We start from the raw sequence: 27,113 nt of genomic DNA, 5'->3' as shown, positions 1-27,113 counted from the left end.
AGAAATGTTCTACATATTCAAGAAAAAAAAAAACCAAAACACTAGGCCAAAGGGGGACAGGAGTAAGAATTGGAGATTAAAAATAATTTTCCTAGGATGGTGACTGACACAGGATAGGTGCTCAATAAATAGAAAATTATTTAAAAAAAAGAAAGAAAATTATTTATGCAGAAGTACTTAGCAGTGTGACATTAAAAAAATAATGTTTACTGTGTTGCACTGTTGGAAGTTAGATTCAACGCTAAGAGTAATGTCTGATGATTGCCTATGTCTAACTGTTGCTGGAGGACTCTACCAATGACAGTAAAACAGGTTTCCTATATAAAATCTAAGAGTTTATGATACCTATAAAAAGGGAATATAGGGCTTCCCTGGTGGCGCAGTGGTTGAGAATCCGCCTGCTAATGCAGGGGACACGGGTTCGAGCCCTGGTCTGGGAAGATCCCATATGCCGCGGAGCAACTAGGCCCGTGAGCCACAATTACTGAGCCTGCGCGTCTGGAGCCTGTGCTCCGCAAGAAGAGAGGCCGCGATAGTGAGAGGCCCGTGCACCGCGATGAAGAGTGGCCCCCACTTGCCGCAACTAGAGAAAGCCCTCGCACAGAAATGAAGACCCAACACAGCGAAAAATAAATAAATAAATAAATAAATAATTCCCATTTTTTAAAAAAAAGATCCTGTGTGCTGCAACTAAGACCTTAAATAAATAAATAATTAAAAAAAAAAAAGGGAATATAATCTTTAATACTCCTCTTCATTCACTAGTTTCACTGAAAGTAAATAAAGCACCAAACCCTTATTCTAAAAATCTGGCAATTAAAGGTAAAGAATTAAGCATTTAATCTAGCCTTATTTGTAAAACTGAATTTCAGGAAAATAAGTCATTGTTGATAAAGAAAAGTTTCCTCCGCCCAAAACTACTCTAGCTAATATATGTGGGAAAAAAATTGCCACTTTGTAATCCCTAATTGAAATGATTCAGGCAATAATCAATGAACAAAACCATTAGACAAAAGGTTGGTTGATGGGGAGGACCTTTGGAGGGATCAGGCTGTCACCACTTGAACCCTTTGATTGATCTCAGCATCACTAAGAGCCAAATAATTTTGAAAAAGAAGTAGAAAGTTAGGTCTCACACTCCTTGATTTCAAAACTTACTACAAAACTACAGTAATCAAAATAGTGTGGTATTGGCAGAAAGACAGACATATAGACCATGGAATAGAATGGAGAGCTCAAAAATAAACCCTCACATTTATAGTCAAATGATTTTTGACAAGAATACTAAGAGCATTCAATGGGGAAGGGAAGTCTTTTCAACAAATGGTGTTGAGAACACTGGATATCCACATGCAAAAGAATGAATTTGGATCCTTACCTTACACCATATACAAAAATTAACTCAAAATGGATCAAAGATCTAAATGTACGAACTAAACCTCTGAGAAGAAAACAGAAGGAAAGCTTCATGATACTGGATTTGGAAACGATTTCTTGGATTTGACTCCAAAAGCACAGGCAACCAAAGAAAAAAGATAAACTGGACTACATCAAAATTAAAACTTTTGTGCATCAAAGGACACAATCAACAGAGTGCAAAGGCAAACACCGGAATGGAGAAAATATTTACAAATCAATATCTGATAATGGGCAAATATCCAAAATATATAAAGAACTCCTACAAAATAAAACTAATAACCTGATTTTAAAATGCGCAAAGGGCCTTTTGCCTTGCTACATACGAGAAAGCAAGATGGGTCACCAGCAGCTCTAATGGAGCCATCCAAGAAAATCAGGCCAGGGTTCTTGCTCTTGCTGCATCTGCTCAAACCTGCACAGTCCGGGCTTCCCTGGTGGCGCAGTGGTTGAGACTCTATCTGCCTGCCAATGCAGGGGACACGGGTTCGAGCCCTGGTCCGGGAGGATCCCACATGCCGCGGAGCAACTGGGTCCGTGAGCCACAACTACTGAGCCTGCGCATCCGGAGCCTGTGCTCCGCAACGGGAGAGGCCGCGATGGTGAGAGGCCCGCGCACCGCGATGAGAAGTGGCCCCCGCTTGCTGCAACTGGAGAAAGCCCTCGCACAGAAACGAAGACCCAACACAGCCAAAAATAAATAAATTTAAAAAAAACCCTGCAAGTCTGATCCAAAAGTACAACCTCAATATGTACCACCAGTGTTTCCAACAGTACACGAAGGATATAGGCTTCATTAAGTTGGACTAAGCCAACTTCTTGAATGGTTCATCCAGGACATCTACCTTACCGCAGAAACAATGCTAGCTCTTTGTACATTAAAACAAAAACAAAAACCCTTTTCAATTGTGAGAGTTTTAATGTGAATGGAATAGTCAACTGACTACACAAATCTCCTTTTAAAAATTTACGATTATCTTCTCAATGGATTCATCTTCAAAATATGTGGCTTATTTTCCCTCAGTTATATAAAAGTATTCACACTGGGGGGAAAAATGGGCAAAGGACTTGAACAAACTGAAGGACCTAAAAGCACAGGTAAAGATGCTTGATATCATTCATCATTAGGGAACTACAAATCAAAACCATAATGAGATACTACCTCACACTCATTAGGATGGCTACTGTCAAAATAACAGAAAATAACAAGTCTGGGCAAGGATGTGGAGAAACTGGAACCCTTGTACACTGGTGGGAGGGTAAAATGGTACAGCCACTATGGAAACCAGTATGGCATTTCCTTAAGAAATTAAAAATAGAATTGCCATATGGTCCAGCAATCCCACTTCTAGGTATATACCCAAAAGAACTAAAAGCAGAGTTTCAAAGAGATATTTGTATACCCGTTTTCATAACAGCATTATTCATAATACCAAAAGGTAGAAGCAATCGAAGTGTACATTGATAGATAAATGATTTTAAAAGTGTGGGATATACATACAATGGATTATTCAGCCTTGTAAAGTTGGAAAATTCTCAGCCATGTTACAACTTGGATGAACCTTTAACATGAACTGAAATAAAAGCCAGTCACAAAAGGACAAAAACTGTATGATACCACTTATATGAGGTACCCAGAGTAGTCAAATTCAGAGACAGGAAGTAGAATGGTGGCTGTCAGGGGCTGGAGGGAGAGGGAGAAGAGGAGTTATTATTTAATAGGTACAGAGTTTCAGTTTTGCAAGAGTTCTGGAGATAGATAGTGATGATGGCTGTATAACAATGTGAACGAGCTTAATGCCACTGACCTGTATACTTAAAAATGGTTAAGATGGTAAATAGTTATGTGTATTTCACCACAATTCAAACAAACAAACAAACAAAACCCTGAGGCCCAGTACCTTTGAATTAGTTGCTCAAGGTCAATCACTAATATATTATGTGGCAGAATCAAAACCAGAGGTCAGATCTTCTAACTCCTGGACTAGTACTTATCTATAACTTCAGGCAGCACTTTCCCCCCACCCCTGGTCAGTTTTGAGTGTTCCACCAACCAGGAAAGAGACAGTACTTACGGAGACAACTATTCCTGGCAGAAAAGAAGGAAATATTAACGTCTTAATAATTTGAAATTTTATAGCCTACTAATAAAGTATAACTGAGAGGATGATAGCACAATTGCAGAAAATATAGCACAAAAGTACATTTAAGCAACTTAAATTGCTAATTTAAATCTCAAAGTATAATTATGTTTTAAGGGTAACACAGGGAATCAAAACTATAGCACATTAAGAGCCAAACGTATGTAACTGACAAAAAATATACAGATTAAAACTGGCATTTTAACAATCGTTTTGTATTAACTTTGAAAAACACTTAAATGTAACATTGGATAAAAGGGCTTAACATTTAAATATTGTCCATTTTACATGCAAATAGGGAGAAAAATGGCTGGAATTCTCATTCCTTCACTACTTCTGCTGCATTTCTCAACCAATCTGATTGTGACACACTTGGTGCTTCTTCATATCTGTAGTATTTTTACCAAACGGTAATTTAAAATAGAATATTCGAACAGAAGAAGTACTTCCAAGTATTTAGTTCAAGAACCAGAAAGTCAAATTTTAGACTAGCAACTGATTTACTTAATTCAACCTTAAGTAGTTCCATTAAAAAAAGAAAGAAAAAGGTCTGTTCTTCTTGGTACATGTGCTTTAAAGTAAGGTTTAACTTAGGACTCTGATGTCTTTCTACAGAGGTACTATGTATGTTTTGAATACTAAAAAGCATAATAACAAGATATAAGCCCCATCTGTCTTTTTTAAGAAACTCAAACGCTATCTTTGACATAATTATGGACAAAAAGGGTAAAACAGCATTACTGATGGTAATTAGTTATCCTTGGTGAGATCTTTGATAATGTACTACATCAACTCTCCTTTCCCCCTCCTCCTAAAAGAGGATGGGCTTTGTTTCTGGCTTCAGGGAAACTGCTCCCAGTCAACATCATCATCCTAGCTGGACCAATGTGAGAACTAGCAAAACAAAGAAACTAGATACCCCTCCCCCTCAACATTCTCTCCAAAGGGAACTACATTACAGACATCACATTCACTGATAAGTCAGAGTCAGACAGAGACAAAGCAGAACTTCTTAAATGTTTCTTCATTCTCCTTTTATTTTTCTCATTTTTCACTTTCTTCATCTCTTTGGTCCTACCCAATCTTCCTAAGTATCCCTTCCTCTTCATTTCCACTGCAGGCCCTTATTAACAGGCCAAAAATTTTCCTGGCTTGAATCTGGGCACAGAGCTTTGAGGGAATGAATGACTATTCATCCCTAGACTGAAGTAGCAACATCCACACACAGGGGGCCTTGGGACTCACTCATGGCCATTGGGACTTCCCAATCCTACAAAGGGAGCCACCCTCGCCACCCTCTCACAGCAGAGGTACAGTGCTTTGGGCCTTTTAGTCTGGGCCATGACACTCTGCTACTCATCCCTCTTCCAGATGACCTGTGGATGTAAATATTCTTCAGAGTACCATCACCTTCAATCTACCTCCCACTCTTTTGCACACAGAACCCTCAACTCATGCCAAACTGCATTAGTCATGCTCAACGAGAGTTTATGCTTATTTACTGCAATCTGGAAATGTGATACCCTGTCACCAGTCTGAATCTTTTTAGTTAAAATACTGCATATCTGGGAAAGTCCCTTCAGACACCATTTGACCTAGAAAGTTATTATTTCCTAATGTTTACTATTTTTTATTATTGAAAATAAGTTTTAATAGAGTTCATTATTTTTAAGACTTTATTTTTAGAAGATGTAGGTTCACAGCAAAACTGAGAAGATAATATACTCTCTGCCTCCACATACATAAAATCTCCTTTACTATCAATATCCTACATAAAAGTGGTGTATTTGTTACAACTGATGAATCTACACAGACACATCATTATCACCCAAAGTCCATAGTTTACGTCAGAGTTCACTCTTGTGTTGCACATTCTATGAGTTTTAATAAATGTATAATGACATGTTTCCACCACTATAGTATCACAGAATAGTTTCACTGCCCTAAAAATCCTCTGTGCTCTGCCTATTCATCCCTCCCTCCCCTAGCCCCTGGCAACCACTGTTTCCACAGTTTAGCCTTTTCTAGAATGTTATATAGTTGGAATCATACAGTATGTAGCCTTTTCAGATTGGTTTCTTTCATATAGAAATATGCACTTAAGGGTGTTCTGTATCTTTTCATGAAGTGAAAGCTCATTTCTTTTTTGTGCTGGATAGTATTCCACTGTCTAGATGTACCAAAGTTTATTTATCCATTCACTTACTGAAGGATGTTTTGATTGCTTCCAAGTTTTGGCAATTATGAATATAACTGCTGTAAATATGGTAAGAATATTTTAGTTTTGTAAGAAACTGCCAAACTGCCTAACAAAGTGACTGTACCACTTTGCATTCACACCAGCAATAAATGAGAGTTTCTGTTGCTCCACATCCTTGCCAGCATTTGGCATTGTCAGTGTTCCAGATTTTAGCCATTCTAACAGGTAGGTAGTGGTAACTTATTTTAATTTGCAACTCTCTAATGACATAATGTTGAAAATATTTTTATATGCTTATTTGCACCTGTATATCTTCTTTGGTGAGATGTCAGTTCAACTCTTTTTTTGCTTGTTTTCTGAGTTGTTTTCTTATTATTGAGTTTTAAGAGCTTTCTGTATATTTTGGATAATAGTTCTTTATCAGATGTCTTTTACAAATGTTTTCTCCCAGTCTGTGGCCTGTCTTCTCATTCTCTTGACACTGTCTTTCACAGAGCATAAGTTTTTAATTTTAATGAACTCCAGCTTATCAATTCTTTCTTTAGATCATGCCCCTTTCGTGTTGCATTTAAAAAGTCATTGCCTATAATCAATTCACTCTGCTGCACACCTGAAACACAATATTGTAAATCAACTATACTTCAATTAAAAAAAAAAAGTCATGGGAAATTCCCTGGCAGTCTGATGGTTAGGACTCCATGCTTTCACTGCCGAGGGCTCCGGTTTGATGAGCTGTGAGGCACAACCAAAAAAAGTCATGGCCGTACCCAAGATCATCTAGGTTTTTGCCTATGTTATCTTCTAGGAGTTTTACAGTTTTGCATTTTATGTTTAGATTTATAATCCATTTTGAGTTAATATTTGTGAAGGATGTAAGACCTGTGTGTAGATTCATTTTTTTACATGTAGATGTCTACTTGATCTGGCAGCATTTGTTGAAAAGAGTATCTTTTCTCCAGTGTACTGTCTTTGCTTCTTTGTCAAAGATCAGTTGACTATATTTGTGTCAGTCCATTTCTGGGCTCTCTCTTCTGTTCCAATTATCTATTTGTTTATTCTTTCACCATTACAACAATATCTTGGTTACTTTATAGGAAGTCTTGAAGTCAGAGAGTGTCCATTCTCCAACTTTGTTCTTCTCCATTGTTGAATTGGCTACTCTGGGTCTTTTGCCTTTCTGTATATAATTTAGAATCAGTTTGTTGATTTCCACACAATAACTTGCTGGGATTTTGATTGGGACTGTGTTCAATCTGCACGTCAAGCTGGGAAGAACTAATACCTTGAAAATACTGAGTCTTCCTATCCATGAACATGAAATATCTCTTCACTTACTTAGTTCTTCTCAGATTCTTTTCATCAGAATTTTGTTGTTTTCCTCATATAGATCTTGTTCACACTTGGATAGCTCTACACTGAAGTACTTTATTTTGGGGGGATAAAAACATAAATGGTAATGTGTTTTTAATTTCAAATTCAACGTGTTCATGCTGGTTTATAGGAAAGCATTTAATTTTTGTAAATCAATCTTGTATCCTGCAACCTTGTTATAGTTGCTTATTAGTTCCAGGATTTTTTTTGTTGTTGATTCTTTCAAATTTTGCCATCTGCAAAAAAAAGACGGTTTTATTTCCTCCTTCCCAACCTGAATATTTTTTAATTCCTTTAATTGTCTTATTGCACTAGCTAGGACGCCCAGTACGATGTTGAAAAGCAGTGGATTTTCCTTTGCCTCACTTCTGATCTGAGCAGAAAACTTCTAATTTCTCATCATTAAGTATGATATTAGCTGAAGATTTTTTGTAAATAGTCTTTATCAAGTAGAGAGAGATCCCCTCCTTTCTTCCTAGTTCCCTGAGAGTTTAATCACAAATAGGTGTTGGATTTTAACAAATGGTTTTTCTGTATCTATTGATATGAACATGTGACTTTTCTTCTTTTTTTTTTTTTTTTGAAAAAGGGCTGGGGCCCAAATTGTTCCTGAGCCCTTTATTTTTTTTTAAATTATGTATTTATTTATTTATTTATTTATGGCTGCGTTGGGTCTTCGTTTCTGTGCGAGGGCTTTCTCTAGTTGCGGCAAGCAGAGGCCACTCTTCATCGCGGTGCACGGGCCTCTCACTATTGCGGCCTCTCTTGTTGCGGAGCACAGGCTCCAGACGCGCAGGCTCAGTAATTGTGGCTCACAGGCCCAGCTGCTCCGCGGCATGTGGGATCTTCCCAGACTAGGGCTCGAATCCGTGTCCCCTGCATTGGCAGGCAGACTCTCAACCACTGCACCACCAGGGAAGCCCCTGACTTTTCTTCTTAGCCTGTTGATATAATGGGTTATATTAATTGATTTTTGAATGTTGAACCAGCCTTGCATGTCTGGGAAAAATTTCATTTGGTCATAGCGTATGTTATTCTTCTTACACATTGTTGGATTTGATTTGCTAATATTTTGTTGATGATTTTTGCATCTATGTTCATGAGAGATAATGGTCTATGATTTTCTTTCCTTGTACTGTCTGTCTGGTTTTGGCATTAGGGTAATGCTGGCCTCATAGAATGAGTCAGAAAGTATTCTTTCTGCTTCACTCTTCTGGAAGAGATTCCAGAGTAGTGGTAAAATTTCTTTCTTAAATGTCCGGTAGAATTCACCAGTGAACTCATCTGAGCCTGACACTTTCTGTTTTGTAAGGTTATTAATTGTTGGTTCAATTTCTTTAATAGATATGGCCTATACAGATTATTTCTTCTTGGGTGAGCTCTGGCAGAGTGCACCTTTCAAGAAATTGGTCCATTACACCTAAGTTATCAAATTTATGGGCATTACATCTGTTTGTTACCAACATGACTTGCTCATAATATTCCTTTATTATCCGTTGAATGTGCATGGGATCTGTAGTGATGCTCTCTCTTTCATTTCTGATTTTAGTAATTTGTATCTTCTCCTTTTTTTTCTTAGCCTGGCCAGAGGTTACTGACTTAGATCAATCTTTTCAAAACACCAGTTTTAGGTTTTATTGATTTTCTCTATTGATTTTCTATTTGCAATTTCACTGCCTTCTGCTGTAATCTGTATTTTTCTTCTGATTTAATTTGCTCTTATTTTTCTAGTTTCCTAAAGTGGAAGCTTAGATTATAGATTTTAGGTTTTTCTTTTTTTCTAACATATGTATTCAATGCTATAAATTCCCCTCTGAGCGCTGCTTTAGCTGCATTTCACAATTCTGATAGGTGTTATTCTCATTTTCATTTAGTTCAAAGTATTTTTAGATTTCTCTTGAGATTTCTTCTTTGATCCATATGTTATTCAGAAGTGTGGGGATTTTTCCACTATCTTTCTGTTGTTGCTTTCTAGTTTAATTCCATTGTGGTGTGAGAGGATACACTGTATAACTTCTATTCTTTTAAGTTTGTTAAGGTGTTTTATGGCCCAGAATCTGGTTTACCTTGGTGAAAAGTTTCATGTGAGCTTCAGAAGAATGTCTATTCTGCTGCTGTTGGATGAAGTAGTCTGCAGATGTCAATTATATCCAGCATAATGATGGTGTTGTTGAGCTCTACTATGTCCTTATGGTTTTCTGCCTGCTGGGTCTGTCCATTTCTGATAACGAAGTGTTGAAGTCTCCAACTAAAATAGTGGAGACTTCGTCTATTTCTCCTTTCAGTTCTATCAGTTTTGCCTCACAGAGTTTGATATCCTGTTGTTAGGCACATATACATTAAGAATTCTTATGTCTTCCTGGAGTACTAACCCCTTTACCTTTATATACTATCCCTCTTTATCCCTGATAATTTTCTTTGGTCTGAAGTCTGCTCTGACTGAATATAGCTACTTCTGCTTTCTTTGGATTAGTGTTAGCACAGTACATCTTTCTCCATCCCTTTATTCTTAATGTATATGCACATTTATATTAGAATTTTCTTGAAAACAACGTAGAGTTGGGTCTTGTTTTGTGATCCATTCTGACAATCTCTTTCATTTGTACATTTAGACTACTGAGGTTTAAAAGTGGTTATTGATATAGCGGGATTAATATCTACCATATTTGTTACTGTTTTCTATTTGTTGCTCTTGTTCTTTGTTCTGATTTTTCTCTTCTACTCTTTTTCTGCCTTTTAGGTCTTAATTGAACATTTTACATGATTCCATTTTCTCTCCTTTCTTAGCGTAACAATTAGTTTTTTTTCTTTTAATGAGGTTGTCAGTTTGCAATGTACATTTACAACTAATCCAAGTGAAATCATAAATGACACTACCCACTTCATGGATAGTGCAGGTATCATATAATAGCAAAATACTCCTAATCTCTCCCTCCTGTCCCTTGTATCACTGCTGTCATTCATTTCACTTATTCATATACACACACACACACACATATATGTATATATATGTATGTATACACACACAGATACACACAAACACATATAATTGAACACAAGCATACATAATTGATTACACTGTTGCTGTTATTATTTTGAACAAATTGTTATATTAGATCAATTAAGAATAAGAAAAATAGGGACTTCCCTGGTGGTCCAGTGGTTAAGACTCCACACTCCCAGTGCAGGGGGCCTGGGTTCCATCCCTGGTCAGGAAACTAGATCCTGCATGATGCAACTAAAGATCCCGCATGATGCAATGAAAATCTTGCAGGCGGCAACGAAGATCCCATGTGCCGCAACTAAGACCCAGCGCAGCCATATTAAATAAATAAATAAATAAATAAATAAACAAATAAATAAATAACATATTTTTAAACAAGAATAAGAAACTTTTAAAAGGATAAGACTTTTAATCCTACCTTCACTTACTCATTCTCCAATGTGTTTTCTTTCTTTGTATAGATCTGAGTTTGCGACCTACAGTTTTCCTTCTCTCTGAAGAACTTTCACATTTCGTGCAAGGGAAGACTACTGGCAACAAATTCCCTTAATTTTGGTTTGTCTGAGAAATTATTTCTCCTCAACTTTTGAAGGATAACTTTGCAAAGTACCAAATCCTAGGCTGGGAGGTTTTTTTTTTCCCTCAGTATTTTAAATATTTCACTTCACTCTCTGCTTCCTTACATGATTGCTGAGGAGAAGTCATATATAACTTTTATTTTTGTTTCTCTATCAGTAAGCTGTTTCTCTCCTCTGGCTTCTTTCAAGATTTTTTCTTTATCGTCGATTTTCTGCATTACGAATATGATTCACCTATGTGTAGTTTTTTGGGCATTTATTTTCCTTGGTGTTCTCTTAGCTTCCTAGGTCTGTGGTTTGGTGTCTGATGTTAATTTAGGAAAATTTTCAGTCATTATTACTTTAAATATTTCTTCTGTTCCTTTCTTTCTTCTCCTTCTAGTATTCCAATTATGCATATGTTACATCTTTTGTAGTTGTCCCACAGTTCTTGGGTAGTCTTTTCCATTTCTTTTCCCAGTCTTTTTTCTCTTTGCTTTTTAGTTTTGAAAGTTTCTACTGACATATCCTCAAGCTCAGAAATTCTTTTCTCAGCTGGGTCCAGTCTACTAATGAGCCCATCAAAGGCATTCTTCAATTCTATTACAGTTTTTGATCTCTGCCTTTTTTGTTTTGTTTTGTTTTCTTAGAATTTCTACCTTTCTGCTTACATTATCCATCTGTTCTTGCATGTTGTCTACTTTTTCCATTAAAATCTTTAGCATATTAACCACAGATTTTAAAAATCCCTGGTCTGATAATTCTAACACTCCTGTCATGTCTGACTCTGGTTCTGATGCTTGTTCAGTCTGACTCTGGTTCTGATGCTTGTTCAGTCTCTTCAAACTGTGTTTTTTGTCTTTTCCTTTTCTGCTGAAAGGTGTACATGAATATACTGTGTAAAAGGAACTGCAGAAAAGAGCCTTTTAGGTGTAGGGGGAGGGGAAGCATTCTGCAGTCCTATGATTAGGCCTCAGTCTTTTGGTGAGCTTGTGCCCCTGGACTATGAACTTCATCAGTGCTTCTCAGTTTTCTTCCCCATTTATGGGACAGGATGGCTAAGGGGACTGGAGCTGGGCATTTCCCTTCCTCTAGGTCAGTTAGGCTCTGATAAACCCACAGCAGGTAAGGCTCTGGTAAAATAATTTCTCCTGAGGGCAGGCCTTAAGAAAAACACAATATTCTGGGTAATTTCAAAACAGTTACTTTCCCCCTTCCCTGCCAGAAGAATTAGGGGATTTTTTTCCTCCAATATTCACTGGGAAAACCTGGTAGAGATTCTTGAGGTAAAACTCATGAAAGTGTGGGGACACTCCTAGAGTCTTCATCTCTCAGGCTTGTCCACACTGAGCCTCCAGCAATTTGTCAATTACAGTTCTGGTTTTTCTACCCCAGTACTGGTTCCCACAGGTTTCCACTGGTGGTTTCTGCTCTGGTAAATTTTAATTCTCTGCATAATTTTCAGTGCACATTAAGCTGCATATTCTTCTGCCTTGGGTATTCCACATGTTTAACACCTTTCTCGTTTTATGACCTGGAATTTTTGACTCCATCCTGAAGATGCCACCAGGTCAAGAGATCACTGAAATATCTGACATGGAAAAACCTTACGGAATCTTTACTAAGAGAGTTCTTACAAGACAAGTTAACAGTTGAGGAAGGACTACCACATAAGGTTTCACAATATAGTCGTATCTTTTAATAGCAAGAAGAAGGGGCTTCCCTGGTGGCGCAGTGGTTGAGAATCCACATGCCAATTCAGGGGACGTGGGTTCGAGCCCTGGTCCGGGAAGATCCCACATGCCGTGGAGCAACTAAGCCTGTGTGCCACAAATACTGAGCCTGCGTTCTAGAGCCCACAAGCCACAACTACTGAACCCAGGTGCCACAACTACTGATGCCCACGCGCCTAGAGCCCATGTTCCGCAACAAGAGAAGCCACCGCAATAAGAAGCCACGCACCACAACAAATAGTAGTCCCTGCTCACCGCAACTAGAGAAAGCCCGTGTGCAGCAATGAAGACCCAATGCAGCCAAAAATAAATAAATTTATATATAAAAAGAAAAGAAACAAGAAGAAGAAGAAGCAGTAGCAGCTGCAGCATCTAACACCTATTCATTGCTTACCATGCCAGGTGCTGTTCTAAAAGCTTTTACATGCATTAACTCCTCAAATTCCCTCAAAACCCTATGAGGTGAGTACTGTTTTCCTTATTTTATAGGTGAAGAAACTGAGTCATTGAAAGATAAAATAATTTCCTAAAGGTCACACTGCTACTGCATTGTTGAACTAGAAGTCAAACCCAGATGGTATGACTTCAAGGTTCATAGTGTTACTCTACTGTCCTTCTTTAATAAAGAAGAATATTTAAGAATTTAACTGTAAGTGAGCCAAGTAAATTATGGTTTGTTCATTCTTAGTAAGCAGCCCAGATTCTGTTTTTGAGATGGCTGTCTAATATATTTTATTTTTTGATCACTATTTATATACCTTGCCCCAACACAGCAGAAAGAATTATCAATCCATAGAGACAAAAAGTACATTCGTGGTCACCAGGGGCTCTATGAATGAGGAGTGACCGCTTAATGGGTATGGAGTTTCCTTTTGGGGTAATAAAAATGTGTTGGAACTAAACAGATGATGACTGCACAATTCTGTGAATGCACTAAATGCCAATGAACTGTACGCTTTAAGTGGTTAACTTGTTATGTGAATTTTATCTCAACTGAAAAAGAAAGAACAATCTACAACATTTTGGTTAATAGTAGGGGGAAGGTTCTAAAATATTAGCGAGTAGGAAAAAAGTAGGTTACACAATTATATGTAGCACAATACCAAATTTGAAAAACAAAATTTTTTATGCTTTTAATATTTGGATACATACACTAACAGTGTCTATATCTGTATTTCAGAATAAATGTTTTTTCTTTATATTTTCTGTATCTTCTAGGTCATATATTTCTTTTATTATGAGGACAAATACATTTTTTAAAGAATTTAATCACAAATAAGTTTAGTGATGTAATTGATTTAAAAGTCCTCAAATAATAAAATAGTTGAACTAAATTCAAATGTATCAATACCTATAGTAAATGTGAATAGTCTCAACACACCAATTAGAAAAGATTGTCAGAAAGGAAAAAAAAATAGCCTAACTATATGCTGTCTATAAGAAACTCCAAATATAATAATATAGGTAGGCTGAAAGTAAAAGGCTAGGAAAAGATACAGCATGCAAACACTAATCAAAGAAAGCCAGAGTGGCTATATTAATATCAGACTTCAGAATGAAGAAAATTACCAGCGACAATGAGGGACATTACACAATAATAAATGGGTCACGCACCTTGAAGACATAATCTTAAATGTGTATGCACTTAATGACAAAGCTTCAAAATACATGAACTCAAAACTGACAGAACAAAAAAAAAAAACAAAAAACTGACAGAACTGAAAGGAGAAACAGACAAGTCCAAAACTGAAGGTGGAGACTTCAACACTCTTTTCTCAGTAATAGATAGAACTAGTTGATCCCCCCAATAAAAATCTATAAAGATATAGAGAAATTGAACAACAGCATCAACCAACTACATCTAACTGACATTTATACAACACTTCACCCAACAATAGCAAAATACACATCCTTTCGAGGTACACATGAAATACTCACCAAGATAGACAATATTTCTTGGGTGTATCTCCTGGGTCATAAACACCTTAACAAATTTAAAAGAATTGAAATCATGCAAAGTATGCTCTCTTAACATAATAGAATTAAACTAGAAATGATCAAACAAGATAACAGAAAAATTACCAAACATTTGGAAACTTAACTACATACTTCAATATAATCCATGGGTCAAACAGGAAGTCTCAAGGGAAATTAGGAAATAATTTGAACTGAATGAAAATACAGTATTTCAAAATTTATGGTAGGCAGCTAAAAGCAGCACTCTGAGGGAAATTTACAGTTGTTATAGACTAAACATTTGTATCCTCCCACCAACAAATTTTTATTTTGAAACTTAATCCCCAATGTGAGTGTATTTCGAAGTTGGGCCTCTGAGAGGTGATTAGGTCCTGAGGGTAGAGCCCTCATGAATGGCATTAGCATCCTTATTAAAAAACATCCCAGAAAGGATACAGCAAGAAGGCCACCTTATGAAGTAGGAGACTAGCCCTCAACAGACACTGAATCTGCCAGCATCTCTATTTTAGACTTCCCAGCCTCCAGAAATGTAAAAAATACATTTCTGTTGTTTACAAGCCACCCAGTCTATAGTAGTTTATTACGGCAGCCCAAACAGACTAAGAGAATAATACTAAATACCTACATTATAAAAGAAAGGTCTCAAATCAATGACCCCAAGCTTCCATCTTAAGACACTAGAAAAAGAAAAAAATAAACTCAAGTCAAGCAGAAGGAGGGAAATAATAAAAGTAAGAGCAGAAATCCAGGGACTTCCCTGGTGGCGCAGTGGTTAAGAATCCGCCTGCCAATTCAGCGACACAGGTTCAAGCCCTGGTCTAGGAAGATCCCACATGCCGCAGAGCAACTAAGCCTGTGCGCCACAACTATTGAGCCTGTGCTCTAGAGCCCGTGCTCTGCAACAAGAGAAGCCACCACAATGAGAAGCCCGCGCACCGCAACAAAGAGTAGCCCCGCTCACCGCAACTAGAGAAAGCCCGCGCACAGCAATGAAGACCCAACGCAGCCAAAAAAAAAAAAAAAAAAGTAAAAAGAGCAGAAATCCATGTAACTGAAAACAGAGAAACAGAGGAAAATCAATGAAACCAAAAGCTGGTTTCCTTAAAATTAAGAAATCTATCAAGATTATTAAAGAAAAAAAGAGAGGAGACACAAAATATCAAGAATAAGAGAGGGCTATCACTACAGACATAGAAAGCATTAGAATGATAATAAAGGATAGTACAAACAATTCTACACACATAAATTCAATGATTTAGTGAAAAGGACCAACTCCTTGAAATTACGCAAAGTCACCCAAGATGAAAGATAATCTGAACAGATCTATAACTATAAAAATAAACTGAAGGGCTTCCCTAGTGGCGCAGTGGTGAAGAATCCGCCTGCCAATGCAGGGGACATGGGTTCCAGCCCTGGTCCAGGAAGATCCCACATGCTGCAGAGCAACTAAGCCCGTGCACCACAACTACTGAGCCTGGGCTCTTGAGCCCACAAGCCACAACTACTGAGCCCGTGCACCGAGAGCCCGTGCTTCGCAACAAGAGAAGCTACCACAATGAGACGCCCACATACCACAACGAAGAGTAGCCCCCACTCGCCGCAACTAGAGAAAGCTCACATGCAGCAACGAAGACCCAACGCAGCCAAAAATAACTAAAAAAAAGAACCCTCCAGGCCCAGAAGGTTTCACTAGCAAATTCTTTAGAAGAAGATGGCCACCAATTCTACACAATTTGTTATAGAAAACAAAAAAAGTTGGTACAAAAAAAAAAAAAAAAAAAAGAAATCATAAGAGGAAACTGGAAGGACACTGATCACTACCAAGTAAAATCCAGAGGCTCAAATCATTCCTACCTGGAGCCAAATGTCTGACATTGACATTCTCTATGTAAAGAAAGGAAACCATAAGCTCTTTAAATTTAAAAGGAGAAAAATTAAGAGGGTTTTTTAAAAAGGGATTTTTTTTTTTCAAGATAAAGATTACAGAATGAACTAATTTCTAAGTGATAAATATCTTTGCCATTCCAAGGAAAAACTCATTAGAGCACTGTGTGGCTAATGTCAAAGCATCATTACAGGAAGAGAATGGAATTTGCTTTTCAGTAAAAAGATACCCTCTTCAAAGATTCCTACAGTTAACTGCAAGACTAATACGAGGTTTTTAAAAATAAAATAACAGCTACATTTCGAGCAATAATTAAGGAATATAAACTGCATCATAAAAATTAAGATATCAGATAAAGCTTAAAAGCCCTATACTTCAATTACTTTAGACACTAATCACCATTCTGTTAAGAAAAATAACCACATATTTTTCAGTAGTTATATAGCCCCCACACCCACAGTTTTGCTTTCTGTGGTTTCAGTTACCCAAGGCCAACCTCAATCTGAAAATACTAAATGGAAAATTCCAGAAATACACAATTCGTAAGTTTTAAGCTGCACACCATTCTAAGTGGCATGATGAAATCTCATGCCTTCCTGCTCCATCCCACCCAGAACCCCCAACCATTGACATCATCTGCTCCTGACATCCAACCATCCACATTGTCATGGCTTGATGATCCAGGATCACCCAAAGCAAATGATCCTCCTTGTAGGTATTTTATCATCTCACATCATCACAAGAAGGGTGAATACAAACAATAAAATATTTTGAGAGAGAGAGACAGAAGGAGAGAGGGAGGGAGAGAGACCACATTCACATAACTCTTATTACAGCATATTGTTATAACTGTTCTATTTTATTATTAGTTATTGTTAATCTCTTATTGTGCCTAATTTATAAATTAAACTTTATCATAGGTATGTATGTACAGGAAAAACCACAGTATATATGGGGTTCAGCACTATCCGTGGTTTCAGGCATCCACTGGGGGTCTTGGAATGTTCCCCCAAGGACAAGGGGGGGACTACTGTAATGATAAATTAGATATTCACCATGATTTGAATAGGAAGCAATTATGCTTGCTTCCTGATTTATAAGAGACATGCTGTGGTCTGATTCAGTGGCAAGGGTACACAACGGCACTTATTAAAAATTCCCATCACATAACAATTCAGTAAAACTTTAAGAATTACTCATCTGAAACAATTTCAGCATATATGTAAACATTTTTGTGACGGGGAAATGGACATATCTCCTCCATTGTAAGTCTTACTTTTCACCTCATTTTTAATATTTCTGAAATCAAAATGTATCATATGATCAAATATGTTCATTTAATATGATAATGCTCTTCCCTTCTCCTCACAAGAAAAGTAGTCATTAAACCAATGATGCATATTAAAATTACTGTCACATAAGAATCAAAGAAGCGCAGGAAGTTTTATGTGTTTATGTTTTACTATGATAGGGATATACTCTCTACGTAATGAAACACTTTTTAACTAGCTTCTATCTAAGCTATAGCCCTTACCAATGCATACACACAAAAAAGTTAAGAATTATATATATATACATTTTTCTTGGATGTGGGCAAATCTCACTTTAATTCCAAATGGCTTCATTTACAGCACATTCAATAATGAACAAACAGGAGAGGTGTGACTTTTGAACATATGAATATATAAAAGTCCCTTGAAATTCAGGTAGTCAAGATAAGGGCATTTCACAGGAAAGCACCCCCGCCACCTCCCATTTTTCTGAAGACTGTTTTACACTCATTTTAAAAGATGATGAGACATACTCAGAAGTTCAAAGTAGTAGGATGTGCCTTGCAGAGAGAGAAGAAAACCTTTTTTCAGATTGTTGGATAAATACATATCAGCAATTCCACTTGACAAAGGCTGATGGACGTCTTCCCTGAGTCAGGCTAGGGCAGAACACTTAGTGAAAGGGGGGCTCTGAGCAGGGATGGGAAACTGGGAGAAAGGGAGAACCTGATACCACACAGTACCAACCAGTTCCCCTCTAACACGCCACGCCGTGACCCGAGACATGGGTGTACAAGAGCAGCCACCGGGGTGGCGACTGACTGCCCTCACTGCCAAGAATCGACAAAGGGTTTCAATTTGGCCCATGGACAAAATCCTTGACCAGCAAACTCAAATTATCACTGAATTTAAATCATAAAGGATCTAAGGAAATTCTTGTTTTACGTATATATATGGACTCCTTACACGATTAACATTCCTCTTCTAAGGTTTGTTCTATAAACTGGAATGGCCTAAGCATCATATAATTTTGATTTTATTTTACGTGTTCAAAAGAGAAAGGAGGGAACGGAGAGAAAAGTGTCATAAATTCTTCAACTCGGGGGCTCAGCATCTACAACAGCCTCCTCGGACAAAAGGTTCATCCGCATTGTTGGGTAGTTTCAATGCTGAGCGAAGACTAGGGGAGCCCATCGCACCCCCCACAGAAAGAAGTCTACAGTTACTCTATCATGGTGCTCTAGCTGAAGCATAGGTTTCAAACTACAGAGAGTTTCAACTTAACATCTAAAATTTTAAACTGTAGCATTTCAGCAACAAATAAGCTCAGAAGCTCATCTCAGAAGTAAAATTAAAGACCTATTGCCCTGATGTATGAAAGTCAAGCTGTCACTCTCAACTACACCCTACTTCCAGGCTTCGGCAGACACATAAGGTGGTGGTGGCTCCTTGGCGGCGCCATTCACAGTGGCATCATCGTATGGGGGTGCATAGCACCGTAGTGTCATTGCTGGTAACAGAGGCCAGGACATCGGAGGAGTTCCTGCCACTGATGAATCGGTAGCAGTTCCAAACACAGCTAATCAAGTAACCCTTAGAAGTAAAGATAATGCTGATAAACAGAATAATAATAAAGACCAAACACGGTAGGATTCACTGACATGATATCATCTTTGTAAGGAAAATCAGGAGGCAGCTGTCGTATGTATTCCTGGATGGAGTTTGGATAAACAAGCACAGTGACTGCAACCAAGCTGTTCAGGGCAAAATCAAAGATCTGGTAACAGAAGAATGGGATGATCCAGGCCGCATGTTGCTTGTATGCTCCATAAGTAGCCACTGCACAGATCAGGATCATGAGAAGAGAAATTGCAATAGCAATGCACATGCTGGCATCATCCATGAACTCAAAGTCACCTCCGAGTTCAAAACTTGAAAAGTGATAAGTAAAAAGTGATCTGGATCAACCAGGGCGCTCAACAGAAGCAGCAGTACCACGGCATTGATGATCAGGTACCAGACGCCAAGCAGGATGGTGCCGGTGCAGACATGGCAGCACAGGCAGCAGCTGTTAGAGTAGAACCGCGTCCAGGGGGCCACCATCTTCATCACTCAGGCCGCCGGCGGAGCAGCGTGAGCGCGCGCCCAAGTTTGCGGGAGCTTCAGCCGCATTGGTCCGGGCCCAACGCATGGCTGCTGCCGGCTCCTCAGCCACTCCCGCTCGCGCTCCTAGCCCCGCTCGCTGCCCGCTAGCCCTTGCTCCACGCCTCCCCAGAGAGCTCCGAGCAGCTGCCTCCAAGAATTATATTTTTTTAAAAAGCAATTATGCCGGGCTTCCCTGGTGGCACAGTGGTTAAAAATCCACCTGCTAATGCAGGGGACAAGGCTTTGAGCCCTGGTCCGGGAAGATCCCACATGCCGTAGAGCAACTAAGCCCGTGCGCCACAACTACTGAGCCTGCGTGACACAACTACTGAAGCCCACGTGCCTAGAGCCTGTGCTCCGCAACAAGGGAAGCCACTGCAATGAGAAGCCCACCCACCACAAGGAAAAGTAGCCCCCGCTCACCACAACGAGGGAAAGCCCGCACGCAACAACAAAGAGCCAACGCAGCCATAAATAAATAAATAAATAAAATAAATTTTAAAAAAAAAGCAATTATGCCTAAGTATTTATTTTTTAAATGGTCAGTGGTTTTACAACTATTTATTTTCTTTCTAACAATAAGTATATGGATATTAATAAAGAATTAAATTTGGTTAAAAATTTTTAAGCAACTGTCGATCCTGAAAATCAGAATCCTTGGAACCTAACATTCCAGATCAAAGACATTTCCATTATCAAAATGGCTCTGGCTACCATAAGAAAAAAGATGCTGCTTTGAAATTATATTTTTGCACTTCTACCAAACCCTTAAATATATATTTGGTCTACTGAGAAATAATACAACTAATTATAAAGGAAACAGTGTTAGCACGAACCGTTCACATTAAAACTACTCACATTACAATTTCCAAGTAGTTAAAACATCTGACGCTTCATACCTAGACATGCAAATATTTTATTTACTACACTTTAAAGATCTATCACTGTTTCACCTGATCTCTTGATTTCCATGCTTCACAGAGGATCAGGACCCACATGACTGCATTTTAGAGATTAATCTGAACAGTAGAGCCACTTCACACTGCCTGTAACTCCTGAGGAACTACCTGGACACGACTACCAAACAAATGACCACTTGGTGTCAGTACAACCAGCTGGCTTGTACAAACCTGCAGGCTTCCTTCTCTGAAGCCAAAATAGCCCATCGCCTTTTAAACATAATGTACACCTTATAATGTAAAGATATTTAAGGATTTTGGATCTCATTTACATATTGAAATGTCCCTTCTAAAAACACTTCCCATACAAATCACAATCAGCTTTGGCTAGCATTTCTTTTATCAAAAAATAAATCTTATCTTCAAGGGGTACTCCTATTTCTGATACTGGAGGGATCTAGAGATCAGAACTGAAACAGAGAGCATCTTTTTTTCTTTTTTTAAAGAGATAAAGAATATTTTTTAATTTCTTTTTTTACACAGCAGGTTCTTATTAGTTATCCACTTTATACATATCAGTGTATACATATCAATCCCAATCACCCAATTCATCACACCCCCACCCGCACCCCCCCGGCCGTTTTCCCCGCTTGGTGTCCATACGTTTGTTCTCTACATCTGTGTCTCAATTTCTGCCTGGCAAACCGGCTCATCTGTACCATTTTTCTAGGTTCCACATAAATGCGTTAATATACGATATTTGTTTTTCTCTTTCTGACTTACTTCACTCTGTATGACAGTCTCTAGATCTATCAACGTCTCAACAAATGACCCAATTTCGTTCCTTTTTATGGCTGAGTAATATTCCATCGTATATATGTGCCACATCTTCTTTATCCATTCGTCTGTCGATGGGCATTTAGGTTGCTTCCATGACCTGGCTATTGTAAATAGTGCTGCAATGAACACTGGGGTGCATGTGTCTTTTTAAATTGTGGATTTCTCTGGGCATATGCCCAGTAGTGGGATTGCTGGATCATATGGTAATTCTATTTTTAGTTTTTTAAGGAACCTCCAAACTGTGCTCCATAGTGGCTGTATCAGTTTACATTCTCACCAACAGTGCAAGAGGGTTCCCTTTTCTCCACACCCTCTCCAGCATTTGTTGTTCATAGATTTTCTGATGAAGCCCATTCTAACTGGTGTGAGGTGATACCTCGCTGTAGTTTTGCTTTGCATTTCTCTAATAATTAGTGATGTCGAGCAGCTTTTCATGTGCTTCTTGGCCATCTGTGTGTCTTCTTTGGAGAAATGTCTATTTAGGTCTTCTGCCCATTTTTGGATTGGGTTGTTTGTTTTTTTAATATCGAGCTGCATGAGCTGTTTATATATTTTGGAGATAAATCCTTTGTCCGCTGATTCGTTTGCAAATATTTCCTCCCATTCTGAGGGTTGTCTTTTCGTCTTGTTTATGGTTTCTTTTGCTGTGCAAAAGCTTTTAAGTTACATTAGGTCCCATTTGTTTATTTTTGTTTTTATTTCCATTACTGTAGGAGGTGGATCAAAAAAGATCTTGCTGTGATTTATGTCAAAGAGTGTTCTTCCTATGTTTTCCTCTAAGAGCTTTATAGTGTCTGGTCTTACATTTAGGTCTCTAATCCATTTTGAGTTTATTTTTGTGTATGGTGTTAGGGAATGTTCAATTTCATTCTTTTACATGTAGCTGTCCAGTTTTTCCAGCACCACTTATTGAAGAGATTGTTTTTTCTGCATTGTATATCCTTGCCTCCTTTGTCATAGATTAGTTGACCATAGGTGCGTGGGTTTACCTCTGGGCTTTCTATCCTGTTCCATTGATCTATATTTCTGTTTTTGTGCCAGTACCATATTGTCTTGATTACTGTAGCTTTGTAGTATAGTCTGAAGTCAAGGAGTCTGATTCCTCCAGCTCCGTTTTTTTCCCTCAGGACTGCTTTGGCTATTCAGGGTCTTTTATGTCCCCATACAAATTTTAAGACTTTTTGTTCTAGTTCGGTAAAAAATGCCATCGGTAATTTGACAGGAATTGCATTGAATCTGTAGATTGCTTTGGGTAGTATAGTCATTTTCACAATATTGATCCTTCCAATCCAAGAACATGGTATATCTCTCCATCTGTTTGTATCATCGTTAATTTCTTTCATCAGTGTCTTATAGTTTTCCGCATACAGGTCTTTTGTCTCCCTAGGTAGGATTATTCCTAGGTATTTTATTCTTTTTGTTGCAATGGTAAATAGGAGTGTTTCCTTAATTTCTCTTTCAGATTTTTCATCATTAGTGTATAGGAATGCAAGAGATTTCTGTGCATTCATTTTGTATCCTGCAACTTTACCGAATTCATTGATTAGCTCTAGTAGTCTTCTGGTGGCATCTTTAGGATTCTCTATGTATAGTATCATGTCATCTGCAAACAGTGACAGATTTACTTCTTCTTTTCCAATTTGTATTCATTTCTTTTTCTTCTCTGATTGCCGAGGCTAGGACTTCCAAAAGTATGTTGAATAATAGCGGTAAGAGTGGACATCCTTGTCTTGTTCCTGATCTTAGAGGAAATGCTTTCAGTTTTTCACCATTGAGAATGATGTTTGCTGTGGGTTTGTCGTATATGGCCTTTATTATGTTGAGGTAGGTTCCCTCTATGCCCACTTTCTGGAGAGTTTTTATCATAAATGGGTGTTGAATTTTGTCAAAAGCTTTTTCTGCATCTATTGTGATGATCATATGGTTTTTATTGTTCAATTTGTTAATATGGTGCATCACATTGATTGATTTGCATATATTGAAGAATCCTTGCATCCCTGGGATAAATCCCACTTGATCATGGTGTATGATCCTTTTAATGTGTTCTTGGATTCTGTTTGCTAGTATTTTGTGAGGATTTTTGTATCTATATTCATCAGTGATATTGGTCTGCAATTTTCTTTTTTTGTAGTATCTTTGTCTGGTTTTGGTATCAGGGTGATGGTGGCCTCACAGAATGAGTTTGGGAGTGTTCCTTCCTCTGCAATGTTTTGGAAGCGTTTGAGAAGGATGGGTGTTAGCTCTTCTCTAAATGTTTGATAGAATTCACCTGTGAAGCCATCTGGTCCTGGAGTTTTGTTTGTTGGAAGATTTTTAATCACAGTTCCAATTCCATTACTTGTGATTGGTCTGTTCATATTTTCTATTTCTTCCTGGTTCAGTCTTGGAAGGCTATACCTTTCTAAGAATTTGTCCATTTCTTCCAAGTTGTCCATTTTATTGCCATAGAGTTGCTTGTAGTAGTCTCTTAGGATGCTTTGTATTTCTGCAGTGTCTGTTGTAACTTCTCCTTTTTCATTTCTAATTTTATTGATTTGAGTCCTCTCCCTGTTTTTCTTGATGAGTCTGGCTAATGGTTTATCAATTTTGTTTATTCTCAGAGAACCAGCTTTTAGTTTTATTGATCTTTGCTATTGTTTTCTTTGTTTCTATTTCAGTTATTTCTGCTCTGATCTTTGATTTCTTTCCTTCTGCTAACTTTGGGTTTTGTTTGTTCTACTTTCTCTAGTTCCTTTAGGTGTAAGGTTAGTTTATTTGAGATTTTTCCTGTTCCTTGAGGTAGGCTTGTATTGCTATAAACTTCCCTCTTAGAACTGCTTTTGCTGCATCCCATAGGTTTTGGATCATCGTGTTTTCATTGTCGTTTGTCTCTAGGTATGTTCTGATTTTCTCTTTGATTTCTTCAGTGATCTCTTGGTTATTTAGTAACATACTGTTTAGCCTCCATGTGTTTGTGTTTTTTACATTTTTTTCCCTGTAGTTGATTTGTAATCTCATAGCATTGTGGTCAGAAAAGGTGTTTGATATGATTTCAATTTTCTTAAATTTACTGAGGCTTGATTTGTGACCCAAGATGTGATCTATCCTGGAGAATGTTCTGTGCGCACTTGAGAAGAAAGTGTAATCTGCTGTTTTTGGATGGAGTGTCCTATAAATATCAATTAAATCTATCTGGTCTATTGTGTCATTTAAAGCTTGTGTTTCCTTATTAATTTCTGTTTGGATGATCTGTCCATAGGAAGTGATGTGTTAAAGTCTCCCACTATTATTTTGTTACTGTCCATTTCGTCTTTTATAGCTGTTAGCAGTTGCCTTATGTATTGAGGTGCTCCTATGTTGGGTGCATATATATTTATAATTGTTATATCTTCTTCTTGGATTGATGCCTTGATCATTATGTAGTGTCCTTCCTTGTCTCTTGTAACATTCTTTATTTTAATGTCTATTTTATCAGATATGAGTATTGCTACTCCAGCTTTCTTTTGATTTCCATACGCATGGAATACCTTTTTCCATCCCCTCACTTTCAGTCTGTATGTGTCCCTAGGTCTGAAGTGGGTCTCTTGTAGACAGCATATATATGAGTCTTGTTTTTGTATCCATTCAGCGAGCCTGTGTCTTTTGGTTGGAGCATTTAATCCATTCACGTTTAAGGTAATTATCGATATGTATGTTCCTATGACCATTTTCTTAATTGTTTTGGGTTTGTTTTTGTAGGTGCTTTTCTTCTCTTGTATTTCCCACTTAGAGAAGTTCCTTTAGCATTTGTTGTAGAGCTGGTTTGGTGGTGCTGAATTCTCTTAGCTTTTGCTTGTCTGTAAAGCTTTTGACATCTCCGTCAAATATGAATGAGATCCTTGCCAGGAAGGGTAATCTTGGTTGTAGGTTCTTCCCTTTCATCACTTTAAATATGTCATGCCACTCCCTTCTGGCTGGCTTGTAGAGTTTCTGCTGAGAATTCAGCTGTTTACCTCATGGGAGTTCCCTTGTATGTTATTTGTCGTTTTTCCCTTGCTGCTTTCAATAATTTTTCTTTGTCTTTAATTTTTGCCAATTTGATTACTATGTATCTCAGCGTGTTTCCCCTTGGGTTTATCCTGTATGGGACATTCTGTGCTTCCTGGACTTGGATGGCTATTTTCTTTCCCATGTTAGGGAAGTTTTCGACTATAATCTCTTCAAATATTTTCTCTGGTCTTTCTCTCTTCTCCTTCTGGGACCCCTATAATGCAAATGTTGTTGCGTTTAATGTTGTCCCTGAGGTCTCTTAGGCTGTCTTCATTTCTTTTCATTCTTTTTTCTTTATTCTGTTCCACAGCAGTGAATTCCACCATTCTGTCTTCCAGGTCATTTATCTGTTCTTCTGCCTCAGTTATTCTGCTATTGATTCCTTCTAGTGTAGTTTTCATTTCAGTTACTGCATTGTTCATTTCTGTTTATTTGTTCTTTAATTCTTCTAGGTCTTTGTTAAACATTTCTTGCATCTTCTCGATCTTTGCCTCCATTTTTTTTCCGAGGTCCTGGATCATCTTCACTATCATTATTCTGAATTCTTTTTCTGGAAGGTTGCCTATCTCCACTTCATTTAGTTGTTTTTCTGGGATTTTATCTTGTTCCTTCATCTGGTACATAGCCCTGTGCCTTTTCATCTTGTCTATCTTTCTGTGAATGTGGTTTTTGTTCCACAGGCTGTTGCTAGATACACATGTCTAGGGGACTAGAATGGCATCATGTTGGCTGACTGCTCCAGGAGCTCTAATCTGGCAAGAGCCTGCTTGTGGCTGCTGCTGCTGGTGGTTTTCCTTCCTTCCTTCCTCCCTCCCTTCCTTTTTCAGAGAGTATCTTATTGAGGATCTTCTAGAAGCAAATGAAGCAGGTTTTTTAAGTGCAACATAAAAGAGAGACATTCTAAAGGTGGGGTCAATAGGCAAAAGGGCAAGAGAGCTGGTAGAAATTCCAAGTAGAACAGCATCTAAATAGAAGACACTTGTGTAGAGTCTAGAGGACATCCATGAAAGCAGAGCTTCTTTTACAACATCATCAGTTAAAACATTGGAGAAGAATGAGGAGGAGCAGTTCTGCACTACCTGGTTAAGGTGGACATTGCATAAACTGGAGAAGCTGAAAGAAGAACTTACAAAGGTTTAAAGAAATAAACAGTGTGGTTTACATAGAGCACCCATTAAGCTTCCTAACCTGTGGGACTATATTATATATTATGATTTGGGAGTTTTATAAGGGAAGTTCCATTTCTAACTTCTGAGAAAACTAAATGAATGTAAGTAATCTACGTGTGAATTGTCCCCTAAGGAACCACATGAAGCCATTTAACAAGAAGAGCTATTTCAAGCGGAAGAAACCCTAATCAGCATGTGATAACCAGAGTATCACGTGACCTCAGTGCCTACTTCACAACTAGAACCCCTCTGCTTTAGAAGGAACCATCAAGTGCAGGGGTACAGCTCTCCTGTGGAACTTTGGGGTTTTTTGGTTTTTTTCTTTTTGGTGGGTTTTTTTTTTTTTGGCTGTATGGTGCGGCGTGTGGGACCTTAGTTCCCCAACCAGGGACCGAACCAGCACCCCTTGCATTGGGAGCATGGAGTCTTTACCACTGGACCGTTAGGGAAGTCCGTCTCCTGTGGAACTTTGAAAGATGGTACTCCACTAGGAAGAG

At 38.1% G+C, this 27,113-nt stretch overlaps 1 protein-coding gene and 2 pseudogenes across 2 annotated transcripts in view; 1 reads left to right on the top strand and 2 right to left on the bottom strand.

Annotated features, from left to right (window-relative positions):
- The window catches only part of ILRUN (inflammation and lipid regulator with UBA-like and NBR1-like domains), a 113,342-nt gene that overhangs the window by 32,796 nt on the left and 53,433 nt on the right, over positions 1-27,113 (bottom strand). The window lies entirely within an intron of this gene.
- Positions 1,754-2,226, top strand: LOC118903397 (annotated as a pseudogene).
- Positions 18,962-19,829, bottom strand: LOC118903451 (annotated as a pseudogene).

This window comes from Balaenoptera musculus, chromosome 11, assembly GCF_009873245.2.
Source record: "Balaenoptera musculus isolate JJ_BM4_2016_0621 chromosome 11, mBalMus1.pri.v3, whole genome shotgun sequence".
NCBI lineage: Eukaryota > Metazoa > Chordata > Mammalia > Artiodactyla > Balaenopteridae > Balaenoptera > Balaenoptera musculus.
This window is presented reverse-complemented; position numbering and strand designations above follow the sequence as displayed.